A 14,084-nucleotide genomic window follows, 5' to 3' on the forward strand; every position below is an offset into this window, starting at 1 on the left:
GGACCCTAATAATATCTCCACATCATCATAGGAGCAAATCTCACTCTTGAGCTATCCATTCCATTGTCAAACTTTTCGATGAGCATGTAAGTTATAGTTATGATCACTTTGTTAGAGGGTTGTTTGAGTAACCCAAAAGTCCACCATATAGTAAGAAGTGACTACGATACTCTCATGTTCTAAGGAGAAAAATCACAAGTTCACACTCCATGTTATTACAATTGATTATAGACGATATAAATTCAATTCATAAAATACAAATTCGGGTCGACTCAATATGATTGTTCTTCCAATGTCATAATCTCAATGTTGTTTTAGGACTATAGTTATACTTAACAATATCCTAACATCCGGAAAACGTGGTCACCAACAACACTTGATCTAGTATTAGAGGCGAGATTAGGAATCTTATTTAACGTTTATCATTCCACACCTGCATATGAGTTTTCCACTCACTCACACATTCGAGGATCATAGTAGTTATAGCATGGAATATAAACTCTTAATTATGAATATGGAAATATGATAATACAATATTTTTCCCTCTATGGCATATTTCCAACAGTTTCCCACTTGCACTAGAGTCAATAATCTAGTTAGCACATTTCCATTTACACCAATGGAAATCCGATGTTTGTCCATGCTCTACTTGTGGTATAGCCTTCATCCTGTCATATCTTGATAGCTTCACATCCGCATGCCATTTGCATTTCAATGCATCTGTAATGCTTTTACATGAATTCATAATTTCCGTGAAACTTGCTTTGAATGTATGGAATCACTGGCAGGACTCATGATTCCCAGCGAGCTATGGAATCATTATTAAGAATAGTGTTCCAATGGCATAATCATCTAGAACCATGTCAAGCTCATAAATGAACTTTTGATTCATCACCCTCTATTATTGCTTCTGAAGCGACAATACACTCAACCTTTTGTCATAGACTTCACTGCGGTAACTTTCTTGGACCAATTCCAACTTACCGTGACACCATAAATCATTTTAATTGAAATCCAAAATTTCTTGGACCATCGATGAAGATTATGTCGATGCACAACTTACAACGAGCATGTATTGATGTAACTCCTTACGATAGTCTCTTCATTTTCTCTGATTGCAAGAAAAATGTTTTTAGTGTTTAATGACACTTTCGTTGTTGTCCTATGATCAACAATTTGACTATTTTCATAACTTCACTCACAACTTACTTGGAGTACTCGACATATCTGGTTATTTTCATACCATGGAATTAACAAAGTGTGATGTATTTAGCTCATCGGTATTTCAAGATACCGATTCTTGCTAAAAATTCCTTCCATGTGACTTCGGAAAGAAACTCTCCTTGGCATTTTTCATACTAAATTGCTTTAGTATCTTATCAATATGTATTTTTTTCTAAGCCCAATTAGACTCTACGATCTCCAAAGATTATTATGCCTAATACAAGGACTATATTGCCTAAGTACTTTATTGAAAAACTAGTTTGAATAAAGTCTTAATTTATGTCAACAAATTTATAATTTCCAATGAACAATGTGCCATGCACACATAGTGTTTAGAAATATTATCATGCTCCCACTTACTTTCTTGGAAATATAAGTATCTTTGCTTTCTTGATGAAATCAAATTGTATGACCATTTCATTAGAACAAAGATTCCAACTCCATTATGCTTGCTTCAGTCCATTAAAGGATCTCTTGAAGTTTGCACACTTACTAGCATCTTCTGAAATGACAAAATTACTTTGGTTCATGTCATATATACAATCCTGGTTCTATTTCCATCTCATGGGAATTATTTTGACACCCTCTTGTTTTATATCATAATTGAAATATTTAGTAATTGGTAGTTTAATATGAACTGACTTTAAGTTTTGCTATGATGATATTACCTCATTATAGTTTTCCTTGATCTTGTCATAAACTATTTGCAACTAGTAAAGCTTTATAAAACAATTTATCTTTATTAGTTTATAGCTCCATTACTATACGTTCGACTCTATGTTTTCGAGAGGGTTCATCAAGTTCAAAACTTGATTCACGTATATGGATACTATCTCGTATTACTTTCGCATATAGCCATTTTCAAAGTTAGGGCCCATGATGCTTCTTTGTGTATCGTAGGTTCATTGTTTGTTTCAAAAATATTATGTCTGCACACCATGAAGGTTTGCATGAATTTTCCTCAACCTATATAGTTCAGCCGCAATTCAATTAAAGTCTCTATATCTCATGTAATGGCTTTTGTATCACTCGATGTAGGAAATTCTAGAACCACTTCTAGTGTTTGTTTTCTTTGAACTCATTGCAAATACTTTTTAACCTCGTCGAGTTGCACTATCCTCCCACTCACTCTTTTGCAGAAAAAAATTCTTCAAAAATTTGCGCACTCTGTGGCAAAACACTTTGCCTTGGCGTAGTGATAGAGGAATACCCAACCATTTGGGATAACCAACAAAGAAGCACTTATTTCATATCTTATATGGTGTCATTTCAATAGTTTTTATGACACTCTTTTTCAGTGTAAATCCAAAGTCTTTAAAGCATCATATTAAAATTATATTGGCAATTGATTTAATTTCATATTTGATCATACCATGTCAAAAATAGCTGGATTACATCTACACAAAACACTCTACTCTTAGTAGTGTTATGGGAGTTGCAAGCTATAAATTTATTTTCATAGCTCATTAGACATTTACTAAACTTGTAACTCAAATACTCCTTTCTTCAATCAAATTGTAGAAACATAATTTTCGTTACAACAATTTCTACTTCATTCTGAATACCTTCTGAAACATTTAAATAGATCCATATTTATGTCTCAAATATCTTTGAGTCGTCTTTGAAGATAGACAAATTCATTGCTTGCAACAACACTTATTGGACTACACACATCAATATGCATGTTTTGAATTATTATATTGCTCGTTTTTTATGGCCCGTGAATGTTATTTTAGTTTACTTCACTATCTGGACAAATATTGCAAGTGTCAGATGATTTATAATCACATGACTTCAAAATCATCACTATGTAATTTCTCCATACGGATTTCTCCAATGTGACTTAATGAAATGCAACACATATGTGGTATTGTGTTAGTCTTGCGACATTTGGCGTCAATGTTTGTGACAGCCCAATGCCGACGTTCCAGAAGATTCCCCTTTTCTTTCCGTTTTCGTCGTGTGTCTATTTTCTTTCGTCTCGTCATCATCGCATCATGCGTATCATATGCATTGCATCGGCATCCCGTTGCCGCCCGTTTTCAAAACTTGCATTCGTTAGTAGTTGCCGGTTCTCGTCGTTGTCCGTTCCGAGCCCGACCGCACTCGCACGCGCCCGCAGCACCGTCGAAACCCTGTTTTAAAAGTGCGCGTAAAACTTTCTCTGATCGGTTTGAGATTTGACGTGCGGTCCTATTTTAATATAGCCAGGCCGCATGTCGAATTTCGTCGCGATCGGAGTCCGTCTGGTACCCGAACGGTCGACCGTAGTGGCACCATATTCGGTCTACCGTCGAACGTCTGTCGGTGTTTTAAAAATTCGTTGCCGCGCCGCCCGTTCTCCCTCTCGTCCCCGGATATCCCCTCTATACGGCCATTTAGACCATCCCGCGTTCGAAGTTATTCAAATCCGACCGCGCGGTTGAAACCGGGGCGGAATTTCGCTAAACCTAGCCCCCCATTTGTCTATATATAGTCCCGTGTGCATTTTTAGGCAACCAACCCCCTCTGCCTCGGGATCCGCGCACCTACCCCCCGAAACCCTAGCCGCCTCCCACCAGCTCCGTCCTCCCACCTCCAGCGCCGCCGGCCCGCCAGGCCCGATCCAGGCCCGCCTTGGGCCCAGATCCGCCGCCCCCGCTAGTTCCCCCAGCTCCAGCGCCATGGCCTCCTTCCCATGGCCGCAACAGCATGCCCGAGCCCTCCTGCCCGCGCCGCCGCACCTCCTTCGCCGGAGCCCCTCGCCGGCCGCCGCCCCGCCTGCCGGGGGTTCGTCGGAGACCCCTCGCCTGCCATGCCAGCCACGCCGCCTGTGACCTCCTGTCAGCCGCAGCAAGCCGCCGCCATGACAGTCGGCCGCACCTCGCCCTCCTCACGAGATCCCGCAGCGCCTCGGTTCCCCGGCCGCCTGCAGCGTCTTCCGCCGGATCCCGCCGTTGCCTGCTCCTCTCGCTGCCCTGCGCAGGCGCCGCCAGGCCCCGTGCCCTCGGGCACGGGAGGAAGATCGACGAGGAGCCCCTCGTTCCTTCGCTGGCGTTGACCGCCTCCCCAGCAGGCCGGACCCCCCCCCCCCTCGGCTGGGCCCCGAGCCGGCCCAGTCCGGTGCCGCAGCGCCTCCCCAGGCCTAGGCCTCGGCCGGCCTCATCCACAGCGCCCTCGAGCCGGGCTGGCCCAAGGTGAGCCACTCCCTCGCCCTAGCGTTTATTTTATTTTATTTAGTTTTCGAATTAGTGTATTCAGGATATATAGTAATATTCTTTTGCCCGTAACTTTAAATCCGTAAGTCGGATTGCGATGAGTTGTATATGGTTTTTGTGTAGAATTTCGCGTAGAATCCGAATTTATAACTTGCATATTTGTTTGACGCTGCTTAGCGTGTCGTATGCCTAGGTTTACGTGCTGTTTTAATAGGATACGTCCCGTATTTATTTTTCTTGCGGTCCGGATTGCTCGTATGCCTTAGGTAAAATGCCTATGTTTTAGGGACCATTTTTCCATGTATTTTAGAGCAGTCATTTGTATTTTTGCGTATAGGGAATTGCCTCTAGTTTATTTTCCTGTATATAGGTTATTTATCTCGCATTTATGTGTAGCTATATTTTGTGTTGCAACCCCACATATTTTATATGTTTCCGGGGTAGAAAAATCCCATGGATTTTTCTGTGCAATTAGTTCTAGATTTTGAGTAAGTTAGTTCGCGAGATATTTTGCCGTGATGCCCTTTTGTTTAATTTGTAGGATTTAATCCGTGCTTCGTTTGAAGGAGTTGTCAACTAGGGAGTTGTTCTTGGATGTTTTGATTAGCCCCTGGTATTTTTGGTTGCAATAGCAAAGCATGTTTAGGTGTGGTTTGATCGCCTTCAAGTTGCTAGAAATAGTGCTGATTTGGAGGTGCTGAAATATTTCCAAGTCTGGAATCTGTTATATTTTGTTGCTGTTTTGTTTTGCTTCTAGCTTGTGATCTGTAGCTCTTTTGAGGTTGGTACAATGGAGTAAGTTGTAGCCCTTGTGTTTCTCTAGCATGCTTTGAATTTTCATGCCATTTGGAGTCCTGTAGCTATAGGTTTTGCTGCTGTCAATATTGCTTCAGATCGAAAACTGCACTTTCATGAGGTGTAATTTTCACTAAGTCTGAAATGGTGTGTGAGATGCCATTTTGTGTCTTCTTTTCCTAGTGCTCCTTGCTGCCATGCTATTTGTTGTGAGTTGTTTGTAGTAGTGCTTCTTGCCCTCTTTCGTGCCATGCCTTGCTTGAATTTATCGGAGTTGTGTAGCTCGTAGTTGTGGGGCGTAGAGAATGCTATGTGGCTGATTTTGGCAGATTGTAGTCATTTCTTGTTTTGCCCGTAGTTTTTGAAGATGTTCTTTATGTGTAGATTGCTTGAAATGACACGTAGAATCACGTGACCCTATTTTTTTTTCTATTTAACAACCAATTAAATGTGTTAGTTCAGATCTGGACAGAATTGTAAATTAACTTGTGAGGTCGTCTCGGAGGTGCTATATGTCATTTCCGACCTCATTTAAAATGTCTAGATAGGTAGATTAATTATGCTTCACCTCTTGCCATGTTTAACCACGTTTAATATTGTCGTGTATCTAATCAGGACAGAACTAAATAATCAACGTGGAGTTTCGTCAATATGCAACTCGTTGCATATTGAACTTCACTTAATGTGTAGTGTTTGGTTGTGTGATTTGACATGCCGTGACTTGCATGTATTAAGCTGCTCATGCATCATTTGTGTTTTGCATCGTGTGGTGAATTCCGTGTGTTGATTTGTGTTTCCGGTTTGCTTCGTCTCGATAGAGTTCCGCAGTGTGTCGGATTGTGAGGACCCATTCGACTACGTCGGTTCGTCTGCTTCACGGAGGCATTCTTCTTTCAAGCGGGATCTCAGGCAAGATGATCATTTCCCTAGATACCATTACTATCATTGCCATGCCAGTTATTTTGATGCTACCGTTTATGTCTCGTTGCCTACCACATGTTAAATATCAGCCTCTCAACAATGCATGTTAACCTTCAACCTGTTCGACCTAGCAAACCATTGATTGGCTATGTTACTGCTTGCTTAACCTTGTTGATAGCATTACTAGTTGCAGGTGCTGTTGCTTCCATGTGATAACATGGGTTCCTTGTTATATCACCCTATTTAATGCTATTTAATTTTTAACACACCTATATACTTGGTAAAAGGTGGAAGGCTCGGCCTTTCTAGCCTGGTGTTTTGTTCCACCTTTGCCCCCTTAGTTTCCGGCTACCGGTGTTATGTTCCATAAATGAGCGCTCCTAACATGATCGGGGTTGTTATGGGAACCCCCTTGATAATTCGTTTTAGACTAAAGCTGGTCTGGCAAGGCCCAACATTGGTACTACATTTGCCTAATCACCTAATAAAATTGCATGGGGACTTTCCAGACCCTGAGGATAATTTAATCAACCCCCGGGCCAGTGCTCCTCATGAGTGTTGGTCCAAAACAGAGCACCGTGCGGGGCCACCGCGAGGAAACTCGAGGTTTGGCACTCGTACGCTTCGCTTATCCGTCGTGTCCTGAGAACGAGATACACGGCTCCTATCGGGATCGTCGACACGCCGGGCAGCCTTGCTGGATTAGTTTTACCTTTGACGAGATATCTTGTGCATCAGGATTCCGGTGATGCTTTGGGTAATCTCAGAGTTGAGGTTTTCCACTAGGGAATCTGACGAGATCGCGAGCTTCGTGATTGAGGATTTCTATGCGGCATGTGGTAATTTGTGATGGACTAGTTGGAGCACCCCTGCAGGGTTAAATCTTTTCGGAAAGCCGTGCCCGCAGTTATGTGGCAACGTGGAAGCTTTGTTTAACACTGATTCTAGATTACTTGAAGTTAACTTAATTAAAATATGCCAACTGTGTGCGTAACTGTGACTGTCTCTTTCGTGAGTTCCTTCTCCGATCGAGGACACGGTGGGGTTATGTCTGACGTAGGTAGGTGTTCAGGATCATTCATTTGATCATCAGTAGCTCACGTCCGTTATGCGTAGATCTTCCCCCTCTTATTTCTTGTACTCGTAAGTTAGCCACCAAATAAATGCTTAGCCGCTGCTGCAACCTCACCACTTAACCTTGCCTCACCTACTAAGCTTTGCTAGTCTTGATACCTTTGGAAATGAGATTGCTGAGTCCCTTGTGGCTCACAGATTATTACAACACCAGTTGCAGGTACAGTTAAAGGTTACTTGACGCGAGCGCGTTGATTGATCATTTGGAGTTGCTTCTTCTTCTTCTTCTTCTTCATCGATCTAGGATGGGTTCCAGGCCGGCAGCCTGGGATAGCAAGGATGGACGTCGTTCTTCTTTTGTCGTTTGTTTTCATCCGTACTCGGACCCTGCTCTTACTCTTGATGAATATGTAATGTGCTGATGTGACTCTGATGTAGCTTGTGGCGAGTGTAAGCCAACTCTGTATTTATCTCTTGTTTTCAGTACATGTACTTGTAACGATATCCATTCTTGCGACACGACGAGATGCGCTTCTATCCCTGACGAGGCCTTCGTGCCAAATTGAGGATAGGGTCGCATCTTGGGCGTGACAAGTTGGTATCAGAGCAAGGACCGACCTAGGAGCCCCCTTGATTGATCGAACTTGGCCGAGTCGAGTCTAGTGAAAAACTGCTTTGAGTCTAGTTATATATTGGAGAGTAGGACTCTTTTTTCTCCTCTTCTATGCTCTGGTGAGGAATCTTGACGTAATAATTTATTCTACTCCTCTTCCCACTAAAATTTTTTTTTAGGATCACGCGGATATTCTTGGAATCTATATGATGCCGATGTGACAGAGTTTTGTCTTGGTGCCTCCTATCTGCTCTAAGTCTCAGGGGAGTTGAGCTCCAGGGGATTCTTGAGCACATCATTATCATTCAGATTTCTTAGTATCTCAGAACGAAGGATGTTCGTAATTGCTTCAATACTAGTAGTGGCGAGATAACCCCGATGTCCCCAGTTCTAGTGCAGATTGTTCGGGAGTACTGCCATACTTTGTATCGTTGTGATCACGAGGGTCTGTTGTAGATGAAGGTCCGAGATTCTGGTTGTGTGTTGACGGATGTGATACAGATGACGGGTTAGTATAGGAGTTGTGTGATTATTAGTCCTTGTATCCGTGTACCAGATTGCATGATCAGAAATTTCGGGAATTCATAGGTGGGAATTCAAGTAATTGCTTATAGGACAATCTTCCAACAAATCCTCACCCTTTGTTTTGTTGAATATGGTAATTCAAGTTGCTTCGATGTCAAGTGGTGATTTCAGATCTTTCCTAAGAGGTGTTCTCATAGTTTTCATGTGAGAATGCAAATTCTTTTGTTCATTCAAATTGTCATGTCAATTTCTTTTCAACCGGAGTCATCGTATCAATTCCATTCAACCAGTGTGCTTCTCTTCAGTGAATTCAATCCTCTCAAGTTTTTGCAGATCATTCTCTCAATTATTTCCAGAGTTGTCTCATCTAGCCCAAGTTGTCTTTGTTTTTCCCCACCCTCCCACCCTTTTCTTGAGTGATTCAATTTTCATCCAAGTGCATTCATTGCATTGTGCTTCCGCTGTTTGTTCTTTTCTCTCTTACCCGGTGATTCATTGTGAAGATTCTCAGGAGCTTCGTGTTCATATTTATTCATTCTTGTCATCCTCACCAGTGAATCTAATTCAGTTGTCCGTGTCATCATATCCTTTTCATCCTTGTAATTCTTTCCTATGTTGTAGATTCTTTCAGCCTATCTTGGTTATTCATTCCTCTCTTTGCTTTCGGAGTGTTGAAGATATCTCGGAAGTTTCGTGTTTTCAATTCTTTTAGTTATTTCAAGGTGTTAACCTCATCTTGTTCTCTTCATACCGGTGCAATATCTCTCTTCTAAGAAATCTTTTCTAACGGTGGTTTCTTCGAGTGGGCCCATAACCCACAGGTTTTCCCAGGATCTTTCCTGACTCTTTTAATTTTTCCCGGAGATCTTTAATTCTTTTCAATTATGACGTAAGTATGAATTTCATCAGTCATATCCCTTCTTCAAGATCTATTTCAATTAATTCAATCTTTGGCTCAACCTTTCATTCTTCATTATTTCGCAGTGTCTCATTAATTCTTGGTGTTGCTCTCGTCATCATTCTCAACTTGCAATTCGAAGGAGTGTTTTTCTCGAATCTTGGTCTATTCTCTTGGATATTCGTCATTTCAGCTTCGTGTTATCATCTAGAATTTGTTCCAATCATGGATATCCCTTTCTTGCTATCCGGTGCATTTCTGAATTGTTTTTATTTCTCGTCCTCCGAAGGCCATCATTTTAGAAGATTCTTCGTTTTCAGCTTTCAGCTTCACCCTCATTCTTCTCCATTGTTGTCTCTTCGTTCGTCTCTCAATTATCCGGTGCCTTGTTCTAGTTTCTCTCAGGTGGCTCATGATCTCTTCATTCTCATGTATCTCCATTAATTCTTAGTATTTCCATTAATTGGAATTCTTACTGGTGCTTCCTTCAATTATGCCTCAAGTGGTGCTTATCTCTTTGTGCCTCTTCAAGATTCATTTCTAGTAGAATAAGTGTTATGCTAAATCCGTTTCTTGTCATCAATTTAATTTGATGAAGTATGAGCATAACATAATTCTTATTCTTGTTCTTCCTTCTTCCAAGAGATTTCAATTCTTCTTCCGGAGTGGCTCATGATATCAATTCTTTTCTCAAGTGTTCTTATCTTTTTTTCCGGAGTTCCAAGTTTTCTCAAGAATCTCTTTGTGAGGCTTCATCTAAATCTTGACAAGGTCATAATCTTATTCTTTTCTACCTTCATTTCTTTGCATCATTCATTTGTATACGGTGGTCCTTCATGGTGGTTCATCAAGGTTTCAATCCATTTCAAGTGTTCTTCAAGATTCTTGTTGGAGAACCTCAACTATCCTTTCTCTTGCATTTATATGCGCAATTGTTCTTCCTTTATCCTTTGAGGTGGTATTATAGCTTTCTTGTTAGTGCAGGAGCCTCGAAGAGACTTCCATTCAAGTATGAGATAATTAAAACCACCAATTCGTTGATCATGAGATATTTTCAACCCATGATTTCTTAATTGAGCTATCTTGGTTTGGATTTCACCTAAAGCTTTTCCTATGGATTGTTGCTATCATGGTGATTGTAATTAATCCAAGTTCTCAATGTATCCTCTTGGTGTAAGAAATTCTTCATATCTTGTTTCTCCCAATCTATCCTTGTTTCTTTTAGTGGTTGGTTCTCACCTCATATTGGTTGAGATGATCTTCATAAGCCCACTTCTGTCTTGTTCTTCGTTGTTGGTTTTCCAACTACTACGTCAATTCTATGACCGGAGGCTCTTCAATTCTATTGTGATGATAGTTGTCATTCTTTTCTTCATTCTCTTCTTCTGCTTGAGTTAGTTCATATTCTCTTGTTCTGGAGGCATTGTGTTGTTGCTCTTTTGGGTCTATTATGTTGTTCTATTAATATCATGGTGTTGCCTTGTTCTATTTAGTTGTTTGTAATGAATATTGTCTATTTTTTTCCATCTTGTCGATTTTTTTTCCCATTTTCCTACCGAAGTGCTGCCAAAATTTTCCGTGAATTCTTGCTTCTTTCTCATATCATTCCTCATCGCCTTGCAACTTTCAAGGATCGTTGGTTTCACTCGTTGGTCAAAAGAGCGACTAAGTTTTTACCTCTTGTTCTTTCTCATCCTCTCCCCCTTTCATTCTTGGATCTCGGGGCGAGATCCTCTTGTAGTGTAGGAGAGTTGTGACAGCCCGATGCCGACGTTCCAGAAGATTCCCCTTTTCTTTCCGTTTTCGTCGTGTGTCTATTTTCTTTCGTCTCATCATCATCGCATCATGCGCATCATATGCATTGCATCGGCATCCCGTTGTCGCCCGTTTTCAAAACTTGCATTCGTTAGTAGTTGCCAGTTCTCGTCGTTGTCCGTTCCGAGCGCGACCGCACTCGCACGCGCCTGCGGCACCGTCGAAACCCTGTTTTAAAAGTGTGCGTAAAACTTTCTCTCATCGGTTTGAGATTTGACGTGCGGTCCTATTTTAATATAGCCAGGCCGCCTGTCGAATTTCGTCGCGATCGGAGTCCGTCTGGTACCCGAACGGTCGATCGTAGCGGCACCGTATTCGGTCTACCATCGGACGTGTGTCGGTGTTTTAAAATTTCGTTGCCGCACCACCCGTTCACCCTCTCGTCCCCGGATATCCCCTCTATACGGCCATTTAGTCCATCCCGCGTTCGGAGTTATTCAAATCCGACTGCGCGGTTGAAACCGGGGCGGAATTTCGCTAAACCTAGCCCCCCCATTTGTCTATATATAGTCCCGTGTGCATTTTTAGGCAGCCAACCCCCTCTGCCTCGGGATCCGTGCGCCTACCCCCCGAAACCCTAGCCGCCTCCCACCAGCTCCCTCCTCCCACCTCCAGCGCCCCCGGCCCGCCAGGCCCGATCCAGGCCCGCCTTGGGCCCATATCCGCCGCCCCCGCGAGTTCCCCCAGCTCCAGCCCCATGGCCTCCCTCCCATGGCCGCAGCAACATGCCCGAGCCCTCCTGCCCGCGCCGCCGCACCTCCTTCGCCGGAGCCCCTCGCCGGCCGCCGCCCCGCCTGCCGGAGGTTCGTCGGAGACCCCTCGCTTGCCATGCCAGCCACGCCGCCTACGACCTCCTGTCAGCCGCAGCAAGCCGCCGCCATGACAGTCGGCCGCACCTCGCCCTCCTTGCCGGATCCCGGAGCGCCTCGGTTCCCCGGTGGCCTGCAGCGCCCTCCGCCGGATCCCGACGTTGCATGTTCCTGTCGCCGCCCTGCGCAGGCGCCGCCAGGCCCCGTGCCCTCGGGCACGGGAGGAAGATCGACGAGGAACCCCTCGTTCCTTCGCTGGCGTTGACCGCCTCCCGAGCAGGCCGGATCCCCACCTCGGCTGGGCCCCGAGCCGGCCCAGTCCGGTGCCGCAGCGCCTCCCCAGGCCCAGGCCTCGACCGGCCTCATCCACAGTGCCCTTGAGCCGGGCTGGCCCAAGGTGAGCCACTCCCTCGCCCTAGCGTTTATTTTATTTTATTTAGTTTTCGAATTAGTGTATTCAAGATATATAGTAATATTCTTTTGCCCGTAACTTTAAATCCGTAAGTCGGATTGCGATGAGTTGTATATGGTTTTGGTGTAGAATTTCGCGTAGAATCCGAATTTATAACTTGCATATTTGTTTGACGCCGTTTAGCGTGTCGTATGCCTAGGTTTAAGTGCTGTTTTAATAGGATACGTCACGTATTTATTTTTCTTGCGGTCCGGATTGCTCGTATGCCTTAGGTAAAATGCCTATGTTTTAGGGACCATTTTCCCATGCATTTTAGAGCGGTCATTTGTATTTTTGCGTATAGGGAATTGCCTTTAGTTTGTTTTCCTGTATATAGGTTATTTATCTCGCATTTATGTGTAGCTATATTTTGTGTTGCAACCCCACATATTTTATATGTTTCTGGGGTAGAAAAATCCCATGGATTTTTCTGTGCAATTAGTTTTAGATTTTGAGTAAGTTAGTTCGCGAGATATTTTGCCGTGATGCCCTTTTGTTTAATTCGTAGGATTTAATCCGTGCTTCGTTTGAAGGAGTTGTCAACTAGGGAGTTGTTCTTGGATGTTTTGATTAGCCCCTGGTATTTTTGGTTGCAATAGCAAAGCATGTTTTGGTGTGGTTTGATCGCTCTCAAGTTGCTAGAAATATTGCTGATTTGGAGGTGCTGAAATATTTCTAAGTCTGGAATCTGTTATATTTTGTTGCTGTTTTGTTTTGCTTCTAGCTTGTGATCTGTAGCTCTTTTGAGGTTGGTACAATGGAGTAAGTTGTAGCCCTTGTGTTTCTCTAGCATGATGTGAATTTTCATGCCATTTGGAGTCCTGTAGCTATAGGTTTTGCTGCTGTCAATATTGCTTCAGATCGAAATCTGCACTTTCATGAGGTGTAATTTTCACCAAGTCTGAAATGGTGTGTGAGATGCCATTTTGTGTCTTCTTTTCCTAGCGCTCCTTGCTGCCATGCTAGTTGTTGTGAGTTGTTTGTAGTAGTGCTTCTTGCCCTCTTTCGTGCCATGCCTTGCTTGAATTTATCGGAGTTGTGTAGCTCGTAGTTGTGGGGCGTAGAGAATGCTATGTGGCTGATTTTGGCAGATTGTAGTCATTTCTTGTTTTGCCCGTAGTTTTTGAACCGTAGCTCCAATTTGATCGTGTCCTACATGAAACTTGCTTAGAATCTCGTGTAGTTTCATTTTCTCTTGCTGGTTGTATGTTTTGAAGTGCTCGTAGGGGTCGTTGCACACATATTGCATTCATGCCATCATATCTTGCGGTGTTTGTATCTTTTGAACCGTAGCTCCGTTGGAGATGTTCTTTATGTGTAGATTGCTTGAAATGACGCGTAGAATCACGTGAACCTATTTTTTTTGCTGTTTAACAACCAGTTAAATGTGTTAGTTCAGATCTGGACAGAATTGTAAATTAACTTGTGAGGTCGTCTCGGAGGTGCTATATGTCATTTCCGACCTCATTTAAAATGTCTAGATAGGTAGATTAATTGCGCTTCACCTCTTGCCATGTTTAAACACGTTTAATATTGTCGTGTATCTAATCTGGATAGAACTAAATAATCAACGTGGAGTTTCGTCAATATGCAACTCGTTGCATATTGAACTTCACTTAATGTGTAGTGTTTGGTTGTGTGATTTGACATGCCGTGACTTGCATGTATTCAGCTGCTCATGCATCATTTGTGTTTTGCATCGTGTGGTGAATTCCGTGTGTTGATTTGTGTTTCCGGTTTGCTTCGTCTCGATAGAGTTCCG

This window comes from Hordeum vulgare, chromosome 2H (genome assembly GCF_904849725.1).
Source record: "Hordeum vulgare subsp. vulgare chromosome 2H, MorexV3_pseudomolecules_assembly, whole genome shotgun sequence".
Lineage (NCBI taxonomy): Eukaryota > Viridiplantae > Streptophyta > Magnoliopsida > Poales > Poaceae > Hordeum > Hordeum vulgare.